We start from the raw sequence: 26,920 nt of genomic DNA on the forward strand, positions 1-26,920 counted from the left end.
CTAAGAGAGGTGTTATTTACATATTTATTAGAAATTCTGTCCTGCTGGCAAGAGACGCTCACTTCTGACTTTAATTCCGATAAGTAAACAACCCCATTGGCAAGGAAGAGGGGGAAAACAAACCAGAGTAGTTTGCACAAGATAATACAGTACAGCGGAAAAATATCCGTAATGCAAAACCATTTGCAGTGCAAAGCAAGAGAGAGAGAGAGAGAAAAAAAATCTATCTCCATAACCTAGCTTAGGTTAAATACTCCAAAAGCAATAATTACAAAGTAATTCAATTATATTTGGTATCAGTTGCCTCACAGGCCAGTGGAATGACAATTAATCCCAGGGTGTCCTCTTTTTTTTTTTTTTTTTTTTTTTTTTTTAATACTTGTGGTTTGTTCAGAATTGCCCTCCAGCAGTTAACCACACTCTGCGGTCCTCTGGCTGATCGTGTCTCTCTTCTTCCTCATTCATTCTGGCCTGATAACGCCCCGCACCAGGAAGCCGTTCTGCCAAGTTCAACCTTCTCTGACCCCACTCTCACACAGTCCGGCATCCTAACATTATGCTTAGGTGCCCTCCTGCTTCGCCTTAATTATATTGTATCGTGAGGATTGCAACAGTGGGAGAGTTTAGTGGCCTATGGCTTTCTCCTAACGTTCAAAATTGAACCCACATCATCATCCCCGTGACAACGCAGTGAATTAAATCTTTCTCAGCATAGCATGTCTAGCTATTCCCAGAAAAAAAAAAAAAATTACATTTTAGGAACATTAAAATGGACTGGCTTTAATCCACAATAGCAAAGGAAGGAAGAGATATGGCTGAAATCCTGCCTGATGTTCTGACCTGAACTTACTCTGCAGATAAAATCATATGGAATTCTCTGCGTTTCTATAGCTTCTTTCAGTCAGGGATTGCAAGGTACTTTACACATAGTAATAAGTTCCACAACCTTTCTCTGATGCTGCGCCCTGGCTCCAGGAAGGGTTCGCACATCAGAAATTGGCAATGATGGACAGAAAGGGACTGGCCCAGGCAACATCCCCAGCTGGCAGAGGTCGAGAAATGAGAACTCAGGCATCTGGATGGCAGCACTCCACACTGGTGAGCAGAACAATCATGGTACTTCTAGACCCCCAATGTACTTCTAGAAATAAAAATAAAAGCTGCAGCGAGACCAGCGTTGTGGATTTGTTCTGCGGGGGAGGAGAAAGCCTTTTCCTCTACCCTCTTAGGTTATCTATCTGGGGCCCTGCAGATTAGACTGACAAAAGACAGATTAGGGAGAAAAAACCAAAAGTTTATCAACCTGCACAGGTATGGGAGAAACCCAGTGACGGGTAACTCTAAGGGGTGGTTAGAACTTGGGGCTCACATAGCATGTCTAAAAGAACAGTGCCTTGGTGAAGAAGTGACAGGAGAAAAGAAGCCTGAGGCTTCTGGGGTAGCAAACTGGAAAGGGAAACATCCAGGGAGAAAAGTGTTGTTTAGGTAAGAACTGTTATGGAGATAGATGTCTCTTAGGCCTTCTCCGGGCTGATAAGAGTTTAGAATTGCCTCCAGTGATTAAGAATCCTCCTGTCCTTCCGGGTAGAGAGTTCTTCCCGTGTCTGTTTTCTCAATTGCTCTCCTGTCAAAATAATCCTTCTATCAGAGTGTCATATTTCAGACGCCATACCTTTCCTCGGTGATCCAGCTGACTGAAGCACATGTGAACCCAATGGCTTGGAGTGAAAATAATTTTTGTTAATAAACACACCTGTGTTATTTCACGGTGTTTCCTGTGATCATGAAAGAGTTAGGCTCCCAACAGTGTGATATTGCCAAGTTACAATATACAATATTGTATTGTATACGATATTGTACAATATACAATGAGTTACAAACCAGATGAGTGGTTGTCCAATCGTAATCGCTGCAGCTAATCCAGTGCTTATTATGAGGAAGCTGCTGCACTAAAAACTTTATGTGCATTAATTAATTTAATATTCCCCACACCGCTACACAGATATTAATCTCATCTTCCAGGCAGCTAGCTGAGTCTCAGAGAGTTCAGGTAACTTTGCCAAGTTTACACAGCCTATAAGTGGTAGAACTGGGATTTTTTTTTTTAAATGTTAATGTTTATTTTATTTTTGAGAGAGACAGAACACGCGTGGGGGAGCGGCAGAGAGAGAGAGGGAGACACAATCTGAAGCAGGCTCCAGGCTCCGAGCTGTCAGCATAGATCCTGACGAGGGGCTCGAACCCATGAATGGTGAGATCGTGAACTGAGCCGAAGTGCTTAACCGACTGAGCCACCCAGGCACCCACTGGGATTCTAATCTAGGTGATTTGGCCCCACAATGCAGGGTGTTCTCTGACAGTGAAAATAAAATATACATCCGGAAGTAGGTGGATGCAGGAGAGGAATAGGTTCAGGTGGGAAAGTGGATGGGAAATCTTAATCTTTCGTCACAGATCGTCTCTAGTTCTTGGAAGAAACCTGCTGGACCTTCAGTCTCTTTCCCTCCCAAGAGAAGACAGCCAGTGTCTTGCATGACTTAGGAGTATGGATGCTAAACTGGACTGTGCAAATCTGAATTCCTGGTCTGCCACCTTCTAGTTGTGTGACCTTAGCCTCTATGTGCCTTCTGTGTGTCTCATTTGCAAAATTCAGGTAATGGCTATGGTCTCAAAAGGTTGTGCTGAGGGTTGAGACGATACGTGTAACGTACTTAGAATGGTGCTTAACACTCTGCGTATTTTAGCTAATATGATTCAAAATTATTTTACGAAGGTAGGTTCATCTACCGGTCAACGTGTCTTCTTTTCTCTTCCCCGAGTTAGAGCCTGGGGGGGTGATGGTGGTGCGTGATTGGTAGATTCCAAGGCCTCCTTCCTTCCTGGTGACCCTAAATTAGCTTAATCATATCTACCTTCAGACCGCACCTTCTCGTCCTGAAATACCTTTCCTGCCAGCTTACTTACATGTTAACTCCTATAATGGAGAATGGAGCCTTTCATCGTATGGCCGGGAAATGTAGTTAATAGACAGACTCCTATGGTTGAAAGACATCCAATCACTCATGAGTGCTGGTGGGCAGAGACAGGCCACCCTCTCCCCTTGTGAAGTCTTCTGTTGGACGGCAGACAGACTGATGAATTACAGCGCAAGTAAGAACAAAATTACAATAGTCATGCATACTACAAAATAAAATTCCAGAAGGTGGGGGAAAATCCCATTCCTGGCCCAAAGCACCGCATATGCGAAACGATTGGGAGAGAATATGGCAGATGAGTGGGAGATGGCCAGTGTGGGTAGAATGCAGGTGTGTGGGGAGTGGATTTCAAACAGATGAGACACTCTGGATATAGGCAGAGGCCAGGCCATAGAGGTTTCAATCTTTTTCCTGTGATCAGTGGGAACTTCTGGAAGGGTGGAAGCAAGGATGATAAATCAGATTTTCTTTTTAAGAGATCATTCTTCTTCTTTTAATGCAGTCTCTGTCATACCAATAGCCATTTATTTATTTGTGTCTATATATACATATATATATATATATATATATATATATACCAGCATATACCAGTTTTCTTTTTCCTTATTTTATTTTATTTTATTTATTTTTATTATTTTTAACAGCCATTTAAATAACCAGTTATTATTTTTTAATGTTTTTATTTATTTTTGAGGGACAGAAAGAGAGAGCATGTGTGTGCAAGTGGGGGAGGAGCAGACTGAGGGGGACAGAGGGCCCAACGCAGGCTCTGTGGTGACAGCAGCGAGCCCAATGTGGAGCTCGAACTCCCGAACCGTGAGATTATGACCTGAGCCGAAATTGGATGTGCAACTGACTGAGCCACCCATGTGCCCTCATCAGTGATTATTGAGCACCTACTCTGTGTGAGAGCACTTAGCTAGACCCAGAGCATGTGGAAATGATTAACATACAACCCATTCAACTTACATCTTATGAAGATTAATGAAAATATCAATTCAATGGAATTGAATTAAAAAAGTCAATTATTTATTTATTTATTTATTTATTAATGTTTATATATTTATTGCAAGTGCGTGCGTGTGTGTGTGTGTGAGAGAGAGAGAGAGAGAGAGCACACAAGCAGAGGAGGGGCAGAGAGAGAATCCCAAGCCGACTCTGCACTATCAGCACAAAACCTAAGTTCACAAATGGTGAGATCATGACCTGAGCCGAAACCAAGAGTCAGATGCTTAACTGAATGAGTCACCTAGGCATCCCTCAATTAGATTTTTTAAAAGCATATACTTTAAATATAGAAAGCCCTCAACTTACAAATGCATTGGATTTTAATGTTTTAATTGTTTACAAGGAAAAGTTTGTAGAATTCAGAGCATACTTGCATATTTCCCCACAAGAACAACATTATGACAGGATTCCGGGTTCCCAGGCTAACCTGTAATATTTCATTAATATATATATATATGTATATACATATATATACATTAGGTCATATATTAATATACAATAATTAAATAATTAATAATATATTAATATATTACTATTAATATATATTAATATATATTAGGTCATATATTAATAACATATATATATATATTAGGTCATGTAATTTACAGGTTACTGTATTAATTTATCTATATCACTATTTAATAAAGTATCCCAAAACTTAGTAGATTAAAACAAGCCTGTATTATTTCATAGTTCCTGTGAGTCAGGAATCCAAGCACAACGTCTCCTGTGGCTCAAGACTCCTGAAAATTTGCAGTCACGGCATCAGCTGGGCTGTAGTCTCATCTGTGAGTTTGACTGGGGAGGCATCTGCTTCTAAGCTCGCTCACGTGGTTGCTGGCAAGAGTCGGGTTCTCATGGGTGGTTGCATTAAGCACCTCAGTTCTTTGATGGCTGCTGGCTGGAGGCCTTCCTAAATTCCTTGCCATGGGGGGTGGGTCTTTCCATAAGATAGCTCACAACATGACAGCTGCCTTCAGTGAGAGTCAATAAGCGAGAAGAGCCACAGAGAAAATACAGGCAAGAGGAAGTCACAGGTTTTTTTTCATTTTCTTTTTAATTAAAAAAATTTTGTTAATGTTTATTTATTGAGAGAGAGAGACACACACACACAGAGCATGAGCAGGGGAGGGACAGAGAGAGGGGGAGACACAGAATCCAAAGCAGGCTCCAGGCTCTGAGCTGTCAGCAGAGCCCGACGCGAAGCTTGAACTCAGAAACTGTGAGATCGTGACCTGAGCCGAAGTCGGGCACTCAACCAACTGAGCCACCCAGGTGCCCCGGAAGTCACAGTTTTTTAAAAGCTAATCTGGAGCTGTCATCTCATCAATTTTCTATATTCAGTTTTTCAGAAGGAAGGCTAGGTCCAGTCCATACACAGAGGAGGGGATTACATAAGAACATGAATTGCAGGGGGCAGGGATCATTCCAAGTCATTTTAGAAGCAACCTACCACGTCTTTCTCTTTTTCTCTCCTTCTCTCTGTGTCTATCTATGTACATCTACATATCTGTGTATCCATCTATCTCTTTCTAGATATATATTTATATAGATAGCTATGGATGTATTTGTTTTCAGTAGACGTCTTCTTTTAAAAATAAATGGTTCTGCAGAAGCCCACCGTGTAAAGCAGACACAGGTGTTGCTACAGCAGTGGGGCTGGAGGAGTGGAAATGGAAGCCTAGTCTGCAAGAGTCTGCTAACCCAGGCTGAAAATTCCTAAATATCTGAGCCACCGTTTCTCCCCAGGGCCCAGGACAAGAACAGGACATCTTATCACAAAGCAAAGAGAGCACTCATGCTATGTTCTTTGGAGCTCAGAGTTGGTCCAAATTACAACTCTGAAACTCTTGTGCGCTGTTGGCGGGGATGTAAAATGATACAGCCACTAGGGAAAAGCGTATGGAGGCTTCTCAAAAAATTAGAAATAGAACTGTCATTTGCTTCAGCAATCCCACTTCTGGGTATTTACCCAGAGGTCTAGAAAAAATTTTAAAGCGATATTTGCATGTGCCATTCTCAAGGCAGTGTTATTCACAAGAGCCAAGAAGTGGAGACAACCTCCGTGTTCATTGTTGAATGGATGAATGAAGCAAATGTGGCATATACTTACAATGGAATATTATTCAGCCTTAAAAAAGAAGGAAATCTTGTCATCTACTACAGAGAAAGACCTATATTGAATGAAATAAGCCTGTCAGGAAAAGACAAACATTACATGATTCTATTTATAGGACGTATCTAACGTAGTCAAACTCTTAGTAGAATTGTAGCTGTCAGAAGCTGGGAGGAGGTGGAAAGGGGAGTTGTTCAGTCTGGCAAAATGAAAAAATTCTAGAGATCCATTGCGTAATAATAGGCATGTAATTAATATACATATAGTTAAAAATGGTTACGATGGTAAGTTTTATGTTTTTTTTTTTACCATCGTAAAACAATTATAAAGCAAAATACAAATAAATATCACAAAAACAAACAAAAAAATAAATTACAACTTTGACAAAGGTAACATTAATTTAGATACGTCTTGGTGTCACATTTTTCTCTCCAATTCCTATTGCTTTGGCTCTAGACAAACTCAGTGTTCCTGAAACTTCAACTCAGTATTAACTCAGTATTGCCTTTTAGTTCTATTTGGCTTTTATTTCATGTTTTATTCATTCATTCATTCATTCATTCATTCATAAGGAGAGAGTGCATGCAAGCTGGAGAGAAGGGCAGGAGGAGAGACAGAGAGAATCCCAAGCAGGTTCCATGCTCAGCACCAATCCCGATGGGGAGCTCCATTCCATGACCCTAGGATAATGACCTGAGCCGAAATCAAGAGTCGGTGGCTCAACCAACTGAACCATCCAGCCTTCTCTGTTTCATGCATTTTAAAGCTCCAGTGTTATGGGTATACATGTTTAAAGTTGTTATATCTTCTTGAACATTTATTCCTTTATTATTATATAATGTCTCTCTTTATCTCTGACAATATTCCTTTTCCTGAAGTCTATTTTGTTTTATATAAAAATAGTCATTTCAGATTTCTTTTGGGCTGATATTTACACGGTATATTTTCGTTTTTACTACGAATTCATATTATACTGATAATTATACTGCATGCATATTTATATTTACATTTATATTTGAAGTTGGTTTCTTGAGAAAAGCATATAGTTGGGGCTTGCTTTTGGATCTAATCTAATAGTCTTTTTTAACTAGTGCATTCAAGCATTCATATTTAATGTGATTATTAATATGGTTGGATTAAAATCTATGATCTTAATAGCTGCTTTTCATTTCTCCCATCTGTTCTTTATTTCTTTTTTCTTCTTCATCTGCCTTCTCTTGGGTTAATTATTTTTATGAGTTCATTTTATTTACTCAATTGACTTATTATTTATACCACTTTTAAAATGCTTTTAGTGGTTGCCATAGGGTTTATAATGCACAACTTTAATGGCGTAACTTTTTTGTTTCCACAGGAAGTAGTCATGCCTTAAAAAAGATGGAAAAACCACTGAGCTTTATAACAGGTTGATTAACTCATATTTATTGAATGTCTATCATATGCCAGGTATTACTCTAAGCACGTTGCAGACATTAACTAGTTTATTGCTTCAAACAAAAGAAAAAAGGCATATCCAATTGTTACCCCCATTTTACAGATTAAAAAACCAAAGCACAGAAACCTCATTTTCTCATGGTCACAAAACTAGTTGGTCTCCAGAGCTTATACTTAAAAGCATTGAGTTGTACTTCTGTGGGCCACACAAGTACACTGCAACTTAAAATTTGGGACCAAAACCGTCAACTTACAAAACATCTTTTGAGAGCATTTTTCGCAAATATACTAAAGACAGTTGGCCTCCAGAGGGGGCCTCCAGAGTTAGGCAGAAGAAATTCATGCTTAGCTTACATTTCTATGTGCTGAATTTTGTAAATCAAGTATTTTTAAGTCATTAGTATCATAAAATGATTGCATTTGTAATCACTTAATTTCAAGGCTGAGAGTTTACTTGGATATCGTCCAATTTTCTCATTTTGCTGATAGAGGCAATGAGGCCCCAAGAAATTACATTTCTTGCCTAAAGTCACAGAACTAATAATCAGTAGCAGAGTCGGAACCCGGCCCATTCTGGAGGCCCCCTCCCCAGAGTCTGCTGTTTCCCTCTGTGTTCCTGTACTATGGAAGCTTATTTCTCATCAGTGACCATGGTCACACAGTGGTCTATCTGTTCTTTTATATATTTGCATCTTTTATTTATCTTTAAACTGCTTAAATGGTAGCTTTGAATCCTATTTGATTTAGTGTCCTGAGCAACTGTCATAGAGCAGAATACATTGTAACTTTTTTTTGTTTTTTTAAGTCTGTGGAATGAACAGTCCTCTATTTCGGTTCAAGTCTAGAACTCTGGTCTCGCTGTCATTCTATATCCCACGAAAGACAAGGAGCCATCCCCAGTCTTCCAGCCTCCAGGAGAGTGACATACAATCTCAGGGTGAGACTTCCGACTTTTCTGCTCCTGCAATTAGAGCGATTTCGGGATCAGAAGGATATCAGGGTACATGGCATTCACTCTGGAATCGTCTGTAGGATGCAAATCAGAACAACTCTTAGATTTTGATCATATTCGAAGACTCCTAGAGGACCAAGATGTCATAGAAGACCCTTCGTTATTTTGCTGCTAAATATCCCTGCAGCCAAATCTCCAGCCATTCAGCCTTTACCATGGAACACTTTGACAACTCTTGCCTGGTTAACTTCTCCTAAGACTCAAGGGTGTATTTTTGTGCCAACTCCTTGCCGGCCATCAACTTGTCTCACTAATTGTGGTGACTCCTTTACTGAGTCTGACCTCAAGAAACATTTGTTGGTATTCGGAAGGTGGCAAAGTACGGTGGTTTGGGGGTTCACAACTTACTGCCTATGTGACTTGTGGGAAAGCAACTCACCGTCCTAAGCCTCATTTACCCCACCTTTAAAAAAGTGAAAAGTAATTACTTCATTGGGTCCCTGTGAGGCTGAGTGTAGACAATAGATACATGGGAAGCATCTTGAAAGGGCCAGATACACATATATTTAGTATGTAGCTTTTATTATTCCATTACTATTACATCCTTATCATCATCACTGTTAATCACAATATCAAACAAATGAGAGTGCGAAAGCAGAGTTACAATGACATTTCATTCTATATTTCTAAATGTGTAGTTTCAAACAATGTCACATAAGAGACTAGAAACCTAAAGCTCTTAGGCCACCGGGATCCGGGACCCGTAAAAATAGGGACTTTTGTTGTTGAGCCCAGGACCAGAAGCAATATTTGATGATTTTTTGATGCCTGTCTTGGGTGTGGAGAAAGAGGAGTTCGGGCACAAACTTGTGTTTTGGAAAAGAAAAAAAAAAAAAAGAAAGAAAGAAAACCTGTGTAGAGTAAGTGGGGAAGTGTTTGTAGCTCAAGACCCAGGAGGTCCCAATTACTGGGTCTCTGTAAAGTAGTCAGAAGTGTCAAGGGCTGACGGAAAACAAGCTCTCAGAGGCTACTTCCGAGACCCGCTCAGACAGAGCAGAATTCTAACAAGAAGTGGATGGTATTTACCGCCTGGGACCTGACAGGGATCCCCAGGAAGCCAGCGAGCCAGCTCCAGGAGTCTGATGATGGTCAAGTGTTTCCGGAGGCAGGTGTGGAGAGAGGAGATCTTGGGAGACTGACTCTCCTTGATTTTCTGTTGCTTTGCTGCACCTCCCAGAGAGGCTGAGCCCATGACTCAAGACACACGATCCCCTGTATGTTCTTACGCAGCGGTTGAAGGCTTCTGGGAGGGACAGGCAAATACACACCGTGAACAATGAGAAAGATAAAATGAAGGCAAAATCGCATTTGAGCTGACTTCCTAGTGGGCGAAGCACAGATCCCTGAAGAGTATATGGGGCCCCTATACCAAAGCTGTAGGGGGATGAACCTTTTCAAAAACTGTGGTTAGTCATTGGGTTTCATGTGGATTGTCCAGAACTCCAAGCTTCTCCCGACACTGCCACTGCCTAACCATTTCTCTGTTCCCTCGAGCTCTCCCAGAGAGAAAGAGAGAGAGAAAGAGACCCTGCCGAAAGGCTTGGTACGTTAGATGGTAGGGGAGAGGGAAGGGTGGTGAAAACTGAGGTGGAATCTCTTGGCTGAAATGAATTTTCAATTTCTTGGTGAATCTCAATTACACAGACTTTCCCTGAGGCCTGTTACTTCAGAGAATCAAAATTCTGCTATCACTTGTAGCAGAGTGGAAGTTCTTAGTCAGTCCGTTTACCTCATTTTAGGAGAGCATTTGTCCCCCGGAACGTGTAACTAAAAGACAGGATTACAAGAGCCCCCCTGGGGAAAGCACACCCTCTCATACCCTTTCAACCACAGAATAAACATTTCCAGGCATACTAAGCAAGTTTTTCTGACTCCACAATTTAACATCAGCCCTTAGCAGGTGTTCAATAAATAACTATTGACTGAATGAGTGGCCTTGATGATCTTCCGCATGTGGGGTAGCTTTCAAGGATTGAAAAGCAGTAAAGATTAATAAAAGGAAACTTTTAGCCAATATGGTGAACTAAGCAGAAATGGGCAACTTCTCATCCTGCTCCAAATACACAAAAATGCTGAATAAGATAGAGCACAAATTTTCCTTTAGAGTACATAGCTGAAATTGAAATCCAGAAGGGGAAAGAATTACAAAGTCCTAGAAATGAAAAGGAAACTCGAAGCCATAGTGGTAGAATGGCATATGTCTGGGGGGGTAAATGACCAAATATGCATCCAAGGGTGCAAGTGTGCTATCACACCAAAGTGGAACCAAGCTGTGATACAACAATCATGGATGAGACGAGGGGGACATCCAGAGTTATAGCACTCTTACATTCCTCATTTTGTTGAGTAGCACGATAGAGGTATCGATTAGTCTTAGATTTGGCTCTTTGTGCATTAACATTCTAAAGGTAAATACAGAAAAAAACAAGGTGGGAGAAAGGAAATAGCATGTTTAGTCTCAAAAACCAGTGGAAGGGGAGAAAGGAAATAAGGAAAATGCAGCCAAAATAGAGAATGTCAATGAGATAGGATACTTAGGGACACATATACCAGAAATTACTGTGAATCTGAAAGGATTAAAGCTGACCCTTGAGCAATACAGATTTGAATTGCATGGGTGCACTCATATGTGGAATTTTTATAGTACAGCACTATAAATATATTTTTCCTTTTTATGATTTCCTTAATAACATTTTTTCTCTAGCTTACTTTATTGTAAGAATATAGTATATAATTCATATAACATACAAAAGAATTGACTCTTATCAGTAAGGCTGCTGATCAATAGTAGGTTATCAGCAGTTAAGTTTTTGGGGAGTCAAAAGATTTTCAATGATTCAGGGGATCAGAACCTCCTAACTCCCAGACTGTTCAAGGATCAACTGTATTTACTAACAAGAGGCAGATTGGAAATTGGAAATAAAAAAAATTTCTGCTGTATGCAGGAATTCCTAAAATATAATGACATACAAAAACTTAGAAGTCAGGAAAGATAAACCAGGCAAATACTAATCAAAAGAAAGAATAATAATGATAGACATAGTAATTGGTGGGAAATATGGGGTTTGGAAAAACATGGGAGAAATCATAACCTCAAGGAAAAAAGAATTCCGTGGCTGTTGCTATTGTTTCATTGACTGGTCTGGAAAAAAAAAAAGCAAAAAAGCTAAGAGTGATTAATTAGCAATTAAAAGCTGAGAGTAAAAGGTAGAGAGCCTCCTTGGTAGCATACAAGGAGCCTCTCATCTCCTGTAGCAGGATGGCAGAGAAATTTAAGAACCCAGACGCAGAGCTCAATTGTAATAGTTGTCCAGCTCTAAAGAGGTTTAAATTCCTAACCCAAGCAAGTCTGCTATGCCCAGGTCAGGGATCTAGTTGGGACATTTGGCATGTGGCATCCAGGTTGTTGCATCTGAAAATCTCGAATCCCCAGACACAGCTGAACGTGGCAAGCTCTGTGGCCCTTCCTTGTACAGAGCTAGTACGCTCCCTTACTTGAAGATGATAAAGAGGACCTATGTAGCCTCTTCCCTGCCCCTAGGTTCTAGCTCCATCTGCCCTCTGGGTCAGTAGGCCAACAACCAAGATTACGTACATCAAAACCTAACCTGGCCATGCTAGGTTAGGATATACTTGGGCCTACTAGGAAAAGGAACTAACCCCCAAAGGAAATTCAGGACCTCGTAGCAAAGGAGTGGGGAAGATATACTTGGAACTGCATTTTGAGGCTGCTAGACCCAAACCAAACAAACAAACGCCGAAGCCAGCAAAAAACCAAAACCAAACACTAATTTGGACGAAAGAAACCATATCAATATCAAACGTATCCCTTTTGGGCTTGCAGGGAGGCAGAGTATCTGACCTCAGGAGAAACTGTGAACACGCAGCCATGTCGGCTGCTAGACACAAGGAAAAAGGGCTACTCTACATTGACTCAAGAAGCGAAGCCAGAATGGTCATGACAGGAGGTGGAAAAAAACGAAAAGCCTCAGAGGAGCGGACAAGTCAGAGGGGATACATGAGGTAAGATCAGAAAACCTATTAGATGACTCTATCTCACGTGAGGGCTAATAAAAGACATCATCTACCAGAAAAGTGAGGAATGTGTTGGCGGGAAAAGCAGCATCAGTAGGAAGGTCCACAGCGATTCTTTTCCATAAGTCAAGTCTGATAGTACAAGAAGCCGTTACTGAAGAGACTCATTAACACAGAGCAAAGGAGAACCTAGGATGCTCTGACTGCAAAACTAGAGGCCAGGTGGCAGCGTTTTACACTCAGAAGCCAAGTGAGCACAGTTTGTGCAATAAATGGCACCGTTGGAAGGGCAACCAGAGGGCTGGCTTTCAGAATATATGGCAAGAGTGAAAAGAATGTGGCATCGCTAAGGGCAAAATAGATGGTCACCAACATGAGTACTATTCTATCTGTAAAATAAAAAGAAATTGAGGGTGATCATCAGAAGACCAAGGGCAATCATTTCAGTAAATACACCCTCTGTCCAATATCCAGTTTTCAGGCCCAGGCCCATTGGCTACAGAAGACACTGGTTCAGAGAAGGCTCCTGCAATATTGTGGCAAATACACGTGACAATGACCTCCTCCGAGCTTTCCCAAAGGGACCTGCTGTCATTTATTGGATGACTAGGAAGAAGGAATATCCAAACATTTTGAAGAATATTGGATACAAGGTTCAAGTTGATATAGATGCCAAAGTATCATTATGGTCCCTCTGATAGACTGGGGCATGGAATGGTGTAGGTAAGCTCACAGTGGATGAACCAAGTATCTGTGAACTCAGTCAGTGGTTGTTTCCCCAGATCTCAAATTATAATTGTGATAGATCTATTTGGAGGTTATCAGAACCCCTATATTGGGTCCTTGGTCTATAGGATAAGGAAAAGCCAAGTAGAAGCCTATGAAACTACCCCATCTAGATAACAAATGAAAAAAGATAATAAATTAAAATAATAATTTCAAGATCATAAATTAAAAAAAAATCATAGTCCAATATGAATGGCTGAAATTATTACCACCTTTAATATACATTAAGGGATGTAGGAAGGAAGATTCCCATTGGTCTCCATATTATTCAGCAATCTGGACACTGCGAAAGCAACACATATCCTGAAGTGGATTACAGTGGATTACAGCGGATTATTGCAAACACAGCCAGACATTAGACCCAGTGCAAGGTTTGGTATCTTTGCTAGAACCCCTTAACATGGCATCACATATATGGCATGCAGCCATTGATCTGGGAAACACATTCTTTTCCACCCTTAGGAAAAGAAAGAATTTGTATTTATTTAAAAAGTACAACAGGATACATGAATTACAGGTTTGCTCTCGGGCTGTGGTAACGTTTTGGACCTTTGTCGAGATAGTCTGAAGCTATTGCAGACTCTTGGGATAGCCACACAGAGTCATATCACGTTTGTGTATGATATCGATAATATCGTGCTAATGGAACCAGACGAGCAAACGGCAGAGGCTAGTTGGAGGCTTTGCCGAGAAGCATGGGTTCCAGAGAGTTGGAGATAAACCGTATGAAGATCCAGGGTCTGCCACATCAGTAAAATGTTAGGTGTCTGGTGTTCATGGCATGATGAGAATCCCCCGTCCCTCCCCCCACCATAAAGAACCAATTATCGGAAATTCTCAGTGTGAAGAAAGAGGCAAAATGGCTGGTGTGCCTCTTTGAGTTCTGGAGGCAGCATATTTCATGCCTAGGAACCCTATCTGGGGAGACACACCGGATGATACGAAAGGCTGCCAGCTTTGATAGGTGCGAGCTTGATAGGGATGCTGCCCGTGCAATTTGGAAGCTCATGCCGAAGTACCAGCAAGTAAAATGAACCCCCATCTTGGCAGGGGTAGGTAGATACTAGTTTTGCTGAACAGTGAGAGAAGAAGGAATATATTCGTAGCAACCAGGTGATACACTTGTGCATATTTTAGCAAACGCTGGTAGAATTACAAGAAGAAATCTAGAAACATAATACTTGGGTAACAATTTTAACACTTATTTTAGTAGTTGATGGATCCAGAAGTCAATGTTCGTAAGGATGCAAGTTTGAACAATACAGTTGTTCTCTCTCACGTAACATATGCAATGTAATATAATGCAATACACATAACGTAACCTAACATGACGTGACATGACATGGCATAACATAACACAGCTATAATCTTATGTCAAGGAATAGGGAGCACATCTGATTCATAAGCACACATGTATTATTTTAAAAAGTTGATCATATGTGAGTCTACAATCTCAAAAACTACCGAAAAGTGATACCATACAAAATATTTTTTCCTAGTACCGTATGATAAAATGAATACAATTGGACTTTCCCAAACATTTGCTGGACAAGTAATCATCTATGGCAAAAAATAATTGAATGGGTGATAAAAATTTCTGTCTACAAAAGACATCAAGTCCAGACAATTTTATGAGGAAATTTTATCAAAAATTATAATTCATAATCCTTATCTTATACAACTCGTTCTAGTGAATGGATAAAGACAGCAAATTATCTATCATGTGATATCAGAATTAGGCACAAAGAGTATAAGTAATGAAATTTATTGTCCAACCCTACTATGTCATAGATGAGCAAATCATGATAACATATTAGAAAATCGAGAATTGTATTTAAGAACATCATGATAAAGCAGTGGTTATCCCAAGGAAACAGATGCATCAACATTAGAAATAAATAAAATAAATAAGTAAGAAGAAATCTATTTGCATAATTTAATGCATTAACCAAACAAAGGGAAAAAAGTGATATCTCAATGGATATAGTCAGTACCTATTCATAAATTAAAGGAACAAAAAGTACATTAATAATAGAAATTTTCTTAACCTGATAAAGCGCATTTATCCCAAACCCGTGACAAATGCCATACTTTATTTAGAGTCAGATTTTAGAAGCATTCACATTAAACTCAAGACAAGAAACTCTTCACTGAGTTTTTATATAGAGCAGTTACTGGAAGCTTTAGCCAATTCAAAAATGCAATAAAAAGAATTAAATTATATAATTACTGAAGAGAAAGAGGCACAATTGTTATTTGCACATAATGTCATTGTTTGCATACAAAATGCAAAAGAATCCACAAACCATTTAGAATTAAAAAATTGGGGAAGTTTAATGGAAATAGGATCAACATACAAAAATGATTACAATGTGAGGCTTTATTTAATAGTAATTTAAAAATAGAAAATGTTATTTTAGAAAGATTGCATTTATAATTTTATTCAAATTTACATAGTACTTGGGGAAAAATCAAGCAACTGGTATTTAATACTTTCATAGAAGAAAATTATAAAACCATACAAGGTCAAGAAATACATGTTTATGCATATACAAATTCAACCTCATAAACATATACTGTAAATTATTCCCCAATTGATCTAAAAATTCAAGAAAATGTCAATAAAAACCCCAATAGATTGTTAAATAAATTCGATGAACTTATTTTAAAATTCCTGTATCTAGGGATGCCTGGGTGGCTCAGTCGGTTGAGCGTCCAACTTTGGCTCAGGTCATGATCTCGTGGTCTGTGAGTTTGAGCCCCACATTGGGCTCTGTGCTGACGGCTCAGAGCCTGGAGCCTGCTTCGGATTCTGTGTCTTCCTCTCTTTTTGCCCCTCCCCCCTCTCACGCTCTCTCTTTCTCTGTCTCTCAAAAATAAATAAACATTAAAAAATATAAAAAAAAATAAAATTCCAGTGTCTGAGTAAATGTTCAGGAAGAGGAGGGACCATATGATAAGAAAATTTGCTCTCCTGGATGTCAAGAATTAATTTAAATCTATAGTGGTTAAGCGTTATGATATTAGGCAGACTTAAAAACAGATTAATTACACAGACTTAAGAATTTAGGAATAAACTCTAGCTTACATGGGCATTTGGTTTATGATACAGGTGGCCTGAAAGATCAGAATTTATTGGAATAACTAGTTATTTGCATGTAAATAAAGAGAATTAGAGCGTTGCCTCTATATAAAATAAATGTCAGGTAGATTAAAGATCTAAACCTGTTAAAATGGTTTAAAACATTATATAGGAGGACAACTTTATGATTCTGTGAAGAAAGATAATGTTTGGATACATGGGAAAAACACAAATCATAAAGAAGATGGATAATTACATCAGAATTTAAAATACCTTCATGACAAAAGCTAACAAACCCAAAAGACACAGATTTTTGCAACATACAAAGACACACGGAAAGAACACCTTCTTACCTGGAAGATAATGATAACAGCTAACATTTATTAAACACTTACTATATGCCAAGGTCTGTTCTAACTGGTTAGTATGTGTTGTCTTAATCACCATAATAATATTATGAGATATTGTGTTAATCTCCATGTTTAGGGATGAAACCCAGGCACAGGGAGGTTAAGTAACACACCCAATTATGAATGAGTATTAAGTGACAAATCTGGGATTGATATGCCCACAGATATCTGTATACAGTACCACTGGGTGTATATTTATAAATAAAATAGTGTTGCCTTCGCACACCCAGGCACATATACATCTTCTGAATTGCAAAGCATGCTTCAGGTTATTTGAAGTTCTGTACAATATGTCTAGCCTCCCAGGCAAAGTTTCTTGTTAATTTCCTCAGCTCCATGAATGTATGATTTATTTAACAAAACTTTCATGCAGCAAATTAAACAACATTTGTTCCACCTAGAGGGATAGTTCCCCAACATCACAGAACAGACAGGCCCAGTTACGAAGGTTGACGTAAGAACAGTGGTCCAGCTCAGAATCCCAAGTGCAACAGTGTCTCCTGGCCTATTCCCACTAGATACACTCCAGTGTCTAATTAGCCCAGGGGGGAATAAGGAAAAAAAATAAAAACAACAAAAACGAAACTGTGCCCCTAACAATGCTTGTGGTTGTTGATTTTTTTTTTCATTCTCTTTCTTCTCCTTCGTCCTCCCACCCCATCCCTTCACCAAAATGTACTCATAAACGAATACAATTAGCCATCCGGTTCAAAAATTTTTACATAGGAAAAGACCCTGAGCCATTTCAGTCTGAACCCCTGGGAACCTATCCAAGAGAGGTAAGAAATGTGCCATACCTGATCTTTGCTCTGCTCCTTTGCAGTCTCAACCCAAATTAAAGAAATCATAAAACAAACTGCAAAGTAAGGAATCTACAAATCATTAAATATCAGCAATTAGCATTTTTATCCAGCTTGCAAATCCGTATCACCCTAAAGCAGGGCCCATTTCTGACTGGCAGAAGGCAGATATGTTTGCTAAATTCTGATAATATTTTCGCTTTTATTTTTATTTTTCCCCAGGGCTCAGCATCTTAGGAGCTGTTTTGTGTTGGGAGGTTCACTCTTGGCACCTATCACAGCTTGCTTCATGATTGGGCATGCTTAAAAACACAAAACAAAAACCGCAGGCATTCATGTACACGATCAACATATATTGAACACTTTGAGAATATAAACATGACGGGTAGAGTTCCGATCCTTCGTGGTGTTCCAGCTACCTAGTGGTTCATGATGGTAACTCCCAAGCTTTGCGTGTATTTGTGTTGCTCACAGATACAAGGGAGCAGGCTTTGACAGGTCATGGGGGGAATAGCGTGACCCTATTCCACCATGTCTGTGGCCTCAGATGACAAAATTCAAGGCGGGGTGTGACCAGATGGCTGAAGGCAGACGCGAACTGAAGGTGCATCTGGCAGGAGATCCTTCCGGGGGGCTGAGACCGAGGGGACTGTTGACGCCTTCACTACCAGGCGGTCTTGGGGCAGCTGGACTTCTGATAGGACTCCAAAGGACAGTGTCCTAGTGAGAAGCAGAGGCTGGGTTGCTTTTTCTGACCTTTTCTTAGAAGTGAGGTCAGATCACTTGCAACGCATTCTGTTGGTTACCAGCAACTCACAGCCGAAATAGATTCTGGGGAAATGAACGCGGATCCCATTTCTTGAGAAAAGGTAGGCCAAGGTCACATGGTACAAAAATATGTATGCCGGGAGATATTTTCGTGGCCAGCTCAGAAAACACAGCCTGCCACGGGCAGCTTATAGTTCAATAGAAAAGATAGATACGTAAATACATCCACAGAGAAAGGGGGTCAGCGCTGCAGTGGAAGGACGGTGTTACGTGCACTAAAACACCTGATCAATCAGATCTGGAGAAAAGGAAACATTTCAAAAGGGGGTGAATCTTAAGGGGGATAGGTTGGGCATAGAGTGGTACACATTTTGGGGGAAGGTGATGGAATGCGGAGTTTCGAGACACAACTCGCATAAAGTACCCCTTTACTGGTAACACGTATTACGTGCGTTTAAACACGTAAACACGTGCGTTTAAAAAAACGAACAAAAGGTGATGTCCGTTCCACGGCCTTTCGAAACCCCTTTGCTAGTTGGAGAAGGAGCTTGAGATGGGGGAGGGCACCCGGAAAGGTTGGCTGCTCTGGGCCCGCAGCCAATCGAGGGCGGGGTGGGAAATCGCGGTGTGTGACGTCACCCACTCATGACAACCCTTGCCCTGGTAGAACCTCCCGAAACTGTGAGGGGCAGCAGAAGAATGCGGGCCAGCCAGGGCCCACACTCGTCTACCTTTATGCCCACTTAGCCGCTGTCATGCCAGGGTTCACTCAATCCTCGTTTGCCCTGAAGCTTGATGTGTTACCTGCTCTCCACACGTCTCGGGGCTTGATGAAACTGTGGGTTTGTGGAGGCCCCGGGGTGGGTCCCCAAGGAATGCAACCATCTTGTGCCTTTATTAAAAGGTAAGGTCAACCCTTGAAGCAACCACCCTGGCAATTTCGGAGGGACGTCCGAAGCAATGACAGACCATAAGACACAAGACAGACTATAGCCACCCCTGGGTTTGCCAGGTGCCCAGCACAGCTTATCGATGCATATCCTTTTCCTGTCCCAACGCGCAAAGAAAACCATGCCCGGCCATACACTCCCCAGCTCGTCACTCCATATCAACCCGGGAGAAACAGGTTTTCCACTTCCCCATCTGTGAGTACTCGTAGGAGGTGGCAGAGGCTGCGGTGTGGGGAGAAAATGAACAGCGAGGCAGATTGGCCGCTGAGACAGAGAGGGCATCAGGAGGGTAGGTTGGGAGGCGGGTGACGGACCTGGGGCTCCACTCTCCCACATCTGATGTTGGGGAGCTCTGGCTTCAGCTATTCTTTCTGCACTTGGGCACGTTCTCTCTTACTTCTGAGCCCGTGTCTCTGTTATTTGCTTCTACCCGGGACACTCCTTTCAGACCCCCCATCACACCCTCCATACTCCATCTTTTTTTAACTCTGAATTGTCCAGCAAGTTTCAATTTGATGCCACATCTTCCTGGAAGCCTTCTCTTCCTTTCAGATATTCGGTTTGGCCCTTCCCTTCGCTTTCCTTCCTTAGTGCCTGAACCTATTTCCAATAAAGCCTTTGCATGTGGTGTTATAATTCCCCACCCCCCCTTTTTTTTCTGGTTGGGTTTTCCACCTAGGCTGAAAGGTACTTGAGAGCATGAAACCTGTTTTCTCTGCGGTTCTATTTCTATGCCTCTAGTATGACGCCTACCACCTTGTAGGAGCTCAGGCAAAATTATGGATTAGTAAGGAAAAGAGAGAGAAGACAGAAGTTACAGGGAAACATGCGGTCAGAATGCAGGTCCACATGGATGGACCGAAAGTTGAAAAATGGAAAGAAGTCTTATACCAACCAGATTTGAAAAAAAGAAAACAGTCAGTCATGGTGAGATAGTGGTGAACTTATTACATGCATTCAAACGACGGCAATATTACATCAGTAGGATAGTTTTAGAAGGTAATACCTCAGGTGAATAAAAAGCTCCGAAATACATATACCAAATAGACTCTGGAATCCCGCCTGTGGGAATATAACTTAAGTAAATCGTCTTAAAGAGGCAAAGTGTCATTACATGAAGATAATACATTGTAGCATTATTTATAATAGCGAGAAATTGGAAACAATTTGAACAGTATAAGAATGGTTAAATAATGACAGTATCATACAATATAAAACTATATTACACAGGGATTAAAATGATAGATGTGAGGTTTATTTGTCAGCATACAAAATATTTATTATGTAATTTTATGTTAAACAATGGAATTGTGCCTGTGCCTTGCTTTAAATTATATAAAATTATGTTTTTGAATGGCCAAGTTCTAACAGAAATACATGAAAATAGCTGTATTTACTGAAGTGGTTGGATTTTGGGTGTTTTTTAGCCTGCTTTTGTGTAAAGCTTCTTTAGTGCTGGAAGGCTACACAAATGACTTTAAAATATTTTTTTCAAAAAAAGATCATGAGGAAGTTATTGAGAATTGAATCGGAAGTCTGATAGACTCTTTCTTCAAAACATCTATCTGGGATTTGTTTCAGGTAACCTTGGCTAATGGATGGAAAGTCTTATTTTTTTCTCTTTTCAACTTGCAAACTTTAAGATTAAATCAGAAAGATCCAGTATCAGGATGTTTGGGTGATTTTGTTTCGATCTTAACCCTCCAGTTAGGTCAACTACTGGTCAACTGCTCGTCCCCCAGTTGTCAAACAACTGTTAAAATACAAGCATCTTCAAGTTTTCAGAGGAAATTATTTCATGACCAGCCATGATTTGTATCAGCTAAAGGACCACATTGCGTTTCTTTCTATTTGTACACAAGGGTATTTTTGAGCACAGACTTGCAACTTTTCTAAACCTCCATCAAGAAAAGAAAGCATCAGATACACTCTTATCTACATCCGTTGGATAAAGGGCAATCTGATTGGGAGCCTGGGAGGTGACTTGGGATGGTTAGAAAGTTGGTGTCTTTGGAGTAGACAAATGTCAGCTTATGTAGGAACAGGACTGTCGCCAAGCTAGGCAATCATTCCGGGTCTTGATCTTCTCAACTAAAACATTTGGAAACCAACACCTATCTTCAGTGATTCTTCATAAAGATTCAGTTCAAATAGGTGTGTCATGTCCTCAGCCCAATACCTGCCAGACAGGACCCTCTTCTTCTGTTCAACAAACATTTATTGAACACTTACCACAGTCCAGGCAAACTGGGAAATGGAGACCATTGATGGCGTGCAAACCAAGCCCAGACCACCTTGCACAGAGGGCTTTGTGTTCACAATGAATTTGGAATCTCTGTCCATGGCTAACTGACAGCTAAAGGCAAGTGAACACAATGCTGGCCTCTTTGAGGACGATTGTGCAGCAGTGGGTGATGACCATATGACATATCAGGGAATAGGGACTGGGAGGCTCTATCACTTATTCCAGCGAACAATTCTGACCCTGTAAATGAAGAGACCACAGTAATTCCAGAAGCAAAATGTGCAATTAGCAAAATACAGACAATTAAATCCGTGCTTCATTGACCTAGCTTTGTCATTATTCTGGGACTCTTTTTAGTGGTGACCCTAGTTCTGGTCAGAAGTATTTCATGCACACAGAAATGGACCAAAAGCACATTTCTCTCCACATCTCTTACTGCTGTGTAGATAATAAACATATTTTGTTGACTGCCAAGCAATCTCATAGAAGGTTATACAAGGTCACGGGACTCTGGTTGTGATAGTTCTCCCTCACATATTTCCTGTGTGATTTGGGGCAAGGAGTCTCTGGGTCTTCATGCCTTGAAACCATTTTAATAGTTTTGCCAGATTCTTATCCATAAATAATTCCACAAGGAAGAAAGGAGGGGAAAAATGCCCCAGGGAGCTGGTGAGTATGGAGGAAGAAGGGTGGTACAGAATCTGTAATCTAGCATGGCACCTGGGTGGCTCAGCCGGTTGGGAGACCGACTTCGGCTCAGGTCATGATCTCATGGTTCGTGGGTTGGAGCCCCGCATCAGGCTCTGTGCTGACAGCTCAGAACCCGGAGCCTCCTTTGGATTCTGTATCTCCCTCCTGCTCTGCCCCTCCCTCGCTCATGCTCTGTCTCTCTCTGTCTCTCAAAAATAAATAAATGTTAAAAAAAAAATTAAAAAAAAAGAATCCGTAATCTAGCAAGTCTGGGGACCACGGTGGTCTGCTTGTGATGTCATACACAACCCTGGACTCCATCCATGCATGCTGAACACATTTATATTGCAAGGAAAACTTGGTGTTTGACCACTTCAGACTCAACACTATCTATCATCTTCAAGGGGGAAAAGCATCAGTCCCTTCTCCAACTTCCTGTCTCTGGAGGGCTCTTAAATTCCTGGAGCCATGTTCTTTCTTTCCTTGTTTCTTCCCCACAAAGTATTAAAATGCATTTACTTGGGGTTCTGAAATAGTTCTACTCTAGTCCATTTGCTTCTTTAAAAAAAATCTTTTTTAATTTTTTAATTTTTATTTTTTTAGATTGTATTTTTTTTTTCGTTTAAATCCATATTAGTTAACGTATAGTATCATAATGATTTCAGGAGTAGAATTTAGTGACTCATCATTTACATATTATACCCACTGTTCATCCCACCAAGTGTCCTCCTTAATGCCCCTTTTCCCTCTAGTTATTTCCCCCACCCAACACCCCTCCAGCAACCCTCAGTTTGTTCTTTGTATTTAAGACTCTCTTAACGGGTTGTCTCCTTCTCTGTTTTTATATTATTTTACCTTCCCTTCCCTTATGTTCATCTGTTTTGCATCTGAAATTCCTGGAGCCATTTTCTACTCACCCTCCTACCTACTTTGCATTATTTTTGAATGGTGTATGTCGCCTCTTTCCCCGTCCCCCCCCCCCCCCCCCCCCCCCGCACTGTGTCCACCCTACACAGGTCTCCTGAGCCTCCCTAGGATTCCGGCGATTTCTACATTCTGCATTTTCCTCTCTCCAGTCCGCGGTAGCCGGATCTTTGTTAATGTTTATGCTCCCCTGGTTCTCTTCTGATATGAAAACTCGGGTCACTCCCTGTTTCCTCGGGCATCAAGTCTAATTTCCTCTCCCTGGCCTTCAAGGATCTCCGCAACTCCTCCGCTTCAACCGCTTCCTGATCTGACCACGTCTTTGCTACCCTGCTCACCTCGGCATCACTCCTCCTCTTTCCGGAGTCGCTTGTCTCCTGTCCCAGAGGATCCCTCTGGCCTAGTTCATCACAGAGCCACAGAACCACCTCCCAGACCTGGGCCGCGTTCTCTGTCATCTCTTGCCAGGCTTTTAGTTGCGGAGACCCAGCCTGTGTTCCTCTCCCCTCTCAGGGAACCAGAGATTCGGACCGTGTTAACAGAGGCGTGCTCTCTGATCCATGACTTCCCTTCCCCCATCCTATCTGTGATGATTTCTTTGTTACGATTTCTGAAAGTGATGGGCGCAAGCTTCCTTCTTCGGTCAGGCGGATAGAGCTGTGAAATCAACCCTCATGACAACTTGGAGAAATTAATCTTCTTTATTTGGTCTATAACACGTGCAGTTTTCCTCTCAAGCCTCCAACTTGCAAAATCGGGAGGAGGGGTGACTGTGTTCGGTCCATCTGGACGGAGAGAGGCCGAGGAAATCCCAGCCTCAGGTCTTACAGCTCCTGGACCGCACTTTTCTCATCTTGATGGACTGGCTATCCTCCTGATCCTTATGGGAGCAGTTTAAGGGAGACAAGGAACCAGGCAGATGTCCCTGATGTCCTGTCTCCCCACATTACCCTCTTGATCTGATGTTTCTCTTCACGCCAAGCCTAAATTCAGGTGACAGAACTTCCTCCTCCTTTTTTGCCCTTCCGCATGTCCTCCCACAACCAGGGGCGTAATGGGGTTGATTTTGCCCCCTTCTTTGGACATTTATAGTTTCTATGAATGTTCAGCATCTATGCACAGGGTTTTGGTTTTTTTTTTTTTTTTTTCTTTATATTTCCCACCTTCCATCTGTAAAGTCGAAGTCCGAACTTGGTTTTCCGGTCTCCCCTGCATCCCCTTGATATAGGCCCGTGGTCAGAGATCCGTGGGAGTCCTGGATTCAGAAGAAAATGTGCGGGGAAGGAGGCGCTCTCTGCCATATGTGTCCCGGTCGGTGTGGTGGCACACAGCAGGTGCATGCAGCTCAGCGGTCCTGGGGGTCCAAGCCCGGCGCCTCTGCTTTGCCGGAGCGGGATCACTCGCATGCTGATTCTGGTGGTATATTGTTCCTGCAGATGCTGCTTCTGACGCTGGTTCTCTGTTTTTTTCTGGAAATTCCATGAACTAATATCCTTTAATGACTCCGCTTTAAACAGCCGGAGTGTATTGCAAAATGCTGATATACCACCCTTCTGGCCTCACACGCAGGGACGTTCTTGCTTGGGTCACTCTTAGGTGCAGATGTGCTGGCTCATTTCGAGCTTTGATAGACGCTCACCGGCAGCTGACAAATACCTGGTTTTCTGGCTTTGTCTTGCTCGTGGAGTCAGGTTCTCAAACTCTCCTCTCCCGTCATCTCGGAACAGATTTGGGGGCGGAAGTTTGCCAGGGACATTCGCACCTTGTTCTTCCTCATCCCTTGCTGGGAAATTTAAGCCACGCCCCTGATGACGTTTTCCAAACCACCTGTCCTTCCCAGCCCTTTGCGGCTTTTCTTGGCTCTGCTCTTCCCTTGTTGAGCATTTACATTGAGTGTCCCACAGTTTAGTACTGAATCTTTGCCATATGGACCACACCCCGGCAGAAATAAACCTTAAGAGAAAATAGTTTAAGAAGTGCTGTGTTTCTGGGGGCGCCTGGGTGGCTCGGTCGGTCAAGCGTCCGACTTCGGCTTGGGTCATGATCTCGCGGCTCTTGAGTTCGAGCCCCGCGTCGGGCTCTGTGCTGACAGCTCAGAGCCTGGAGCCTGCTTCGGATTCTGTGTCTCCCTCTCTCTGTGTCCCCCAACCCCCGCTCACACTCTGTGTCTGCCTGTCTCAAAAATAAATACAATATTAAAAAAAAAAAAAAAAAGAAGTACTGTACCTCTGGTTTGCCCAACCTGGAATTCAGAATGTTGATTATTATAGACGGCGCGAATCCAGCCAACTGACATACATTATAGTAAAAGTAACACGAGGGAATTTGGTTCTTTGTCCCAGAACTTCAGACTTGTGTCTCTCCTCAGAGGTGCAATTGGCATACTAAATACAACATGTCCCCAAATCACCTGCTTCCCCCCCCCCGCCGCCCCGAACCTGCTCCTCTTACGTTCTTCTCCATCTCAGTACATGACAACTCCGTGTCTGAGTGCCTCCCTCCCTCCTCTCTTTCTCTCCCAGCTGTATCCAATCTCCGTGTCAATCTGTAGTGACAACCTTGACCACTATCTAGAAGGCAGGCACTTCTCACCCGCTTTGCAGCTGCTGCTACCTCTCTCCGAAATTATTGTAATGGCCTCCCATGTCCTGCCCTTGCTCTCCGCCCCCAACCACAGCACATTCTCAGCACGGTCCCCGGAACGAAACTTCCAGAATGTATGTCAGATCGTGGTGCTCCTCTCTTCAAAAGCCCTCCGTTGGCTTCCCGTGGCACACAGAGCAAAAGGGAAAATTCTTTCAACGGCTTGGAAGACGTTATATGAGGAAGCTCGTGGCTACCTTTCTGATTCCATCTCCCACTCTCTTTCTGCCTGATGTTCTAGTGAAGTGAACATCTCTGCCGTCCCTCGACTAAAGACAGCCGGTTGCCACCTCGGAGTGTTTGTCTCCGAGGGTCCTTCTGCTCGAAATGCTTCTCTTACCGAGCTCCAAATAGCCACTTCCTTAACCTCCACTGGGGTTTGGTCTAGTGTCACCCTGTGAGACCTTCTCCGACCGAGCTGTTGAATCCGACAACTGTCTAGCTTTTACTGCACTTCCCCTCCGAGTTTTTCCCATGGCATTTACCGTGAGCTGATACACCTTGTCAATGTTGGGTCATTTATTTGCCGTCTGCTTCCTTCCATTCAGACGTAAGCTTCGTGAGAGCAGAAGACAGGAATAGCTCGTGGGGAGCGACAGGGACTCAATTAATTACTCTAAAATAAATGAATAAATACATGAGAGAAAGAGCAGGACCCAGTGTCAACTTAGAATGGGTGGAACCGTACTCTACTATACTCTAGTATGAAATCATATAGAGATTTCTACACAGTGAACCTAGACATTACTTGGGGGAAAAAAACCCCTATAAAATCGATAAGTGTGTAAATTTAATAATAACTCTCAGTCCCTTCTCTCTAAGCAAATTAACTTGAGAATCTTTCACTCTTGTCGCCAAGAGAAGAGTCTCAAATTTGGACAAATTGGGTGCTCCTCTTTTTCCGTCTTGGGTATGTGTGTTCATTTTATTTTATTTTTTTTTAAGTTTAAAAAAAAGTTTTTAAGTTTATTTATTTTTGGCAGAGACAGAGTGCAAGCATGAGCTGGGGAGGGGCAGAGAGACAGGGAGACACAGAATCCGA

The sequence above is a fragment of the Lynx canadensis genome, chromosome F1 (assembly GCF_007474595.2).
Source record: "Lynx canadensis isolate LIC74 chromosome F1, mLynCan4.pri.v2, whole genome shotgun sequence".
Lineage (NCBI taxonomy): Eukaryota > Metazoa > Chordata > Mammalia > Carnivora > Felidae > Lynx > Lynx canadensis.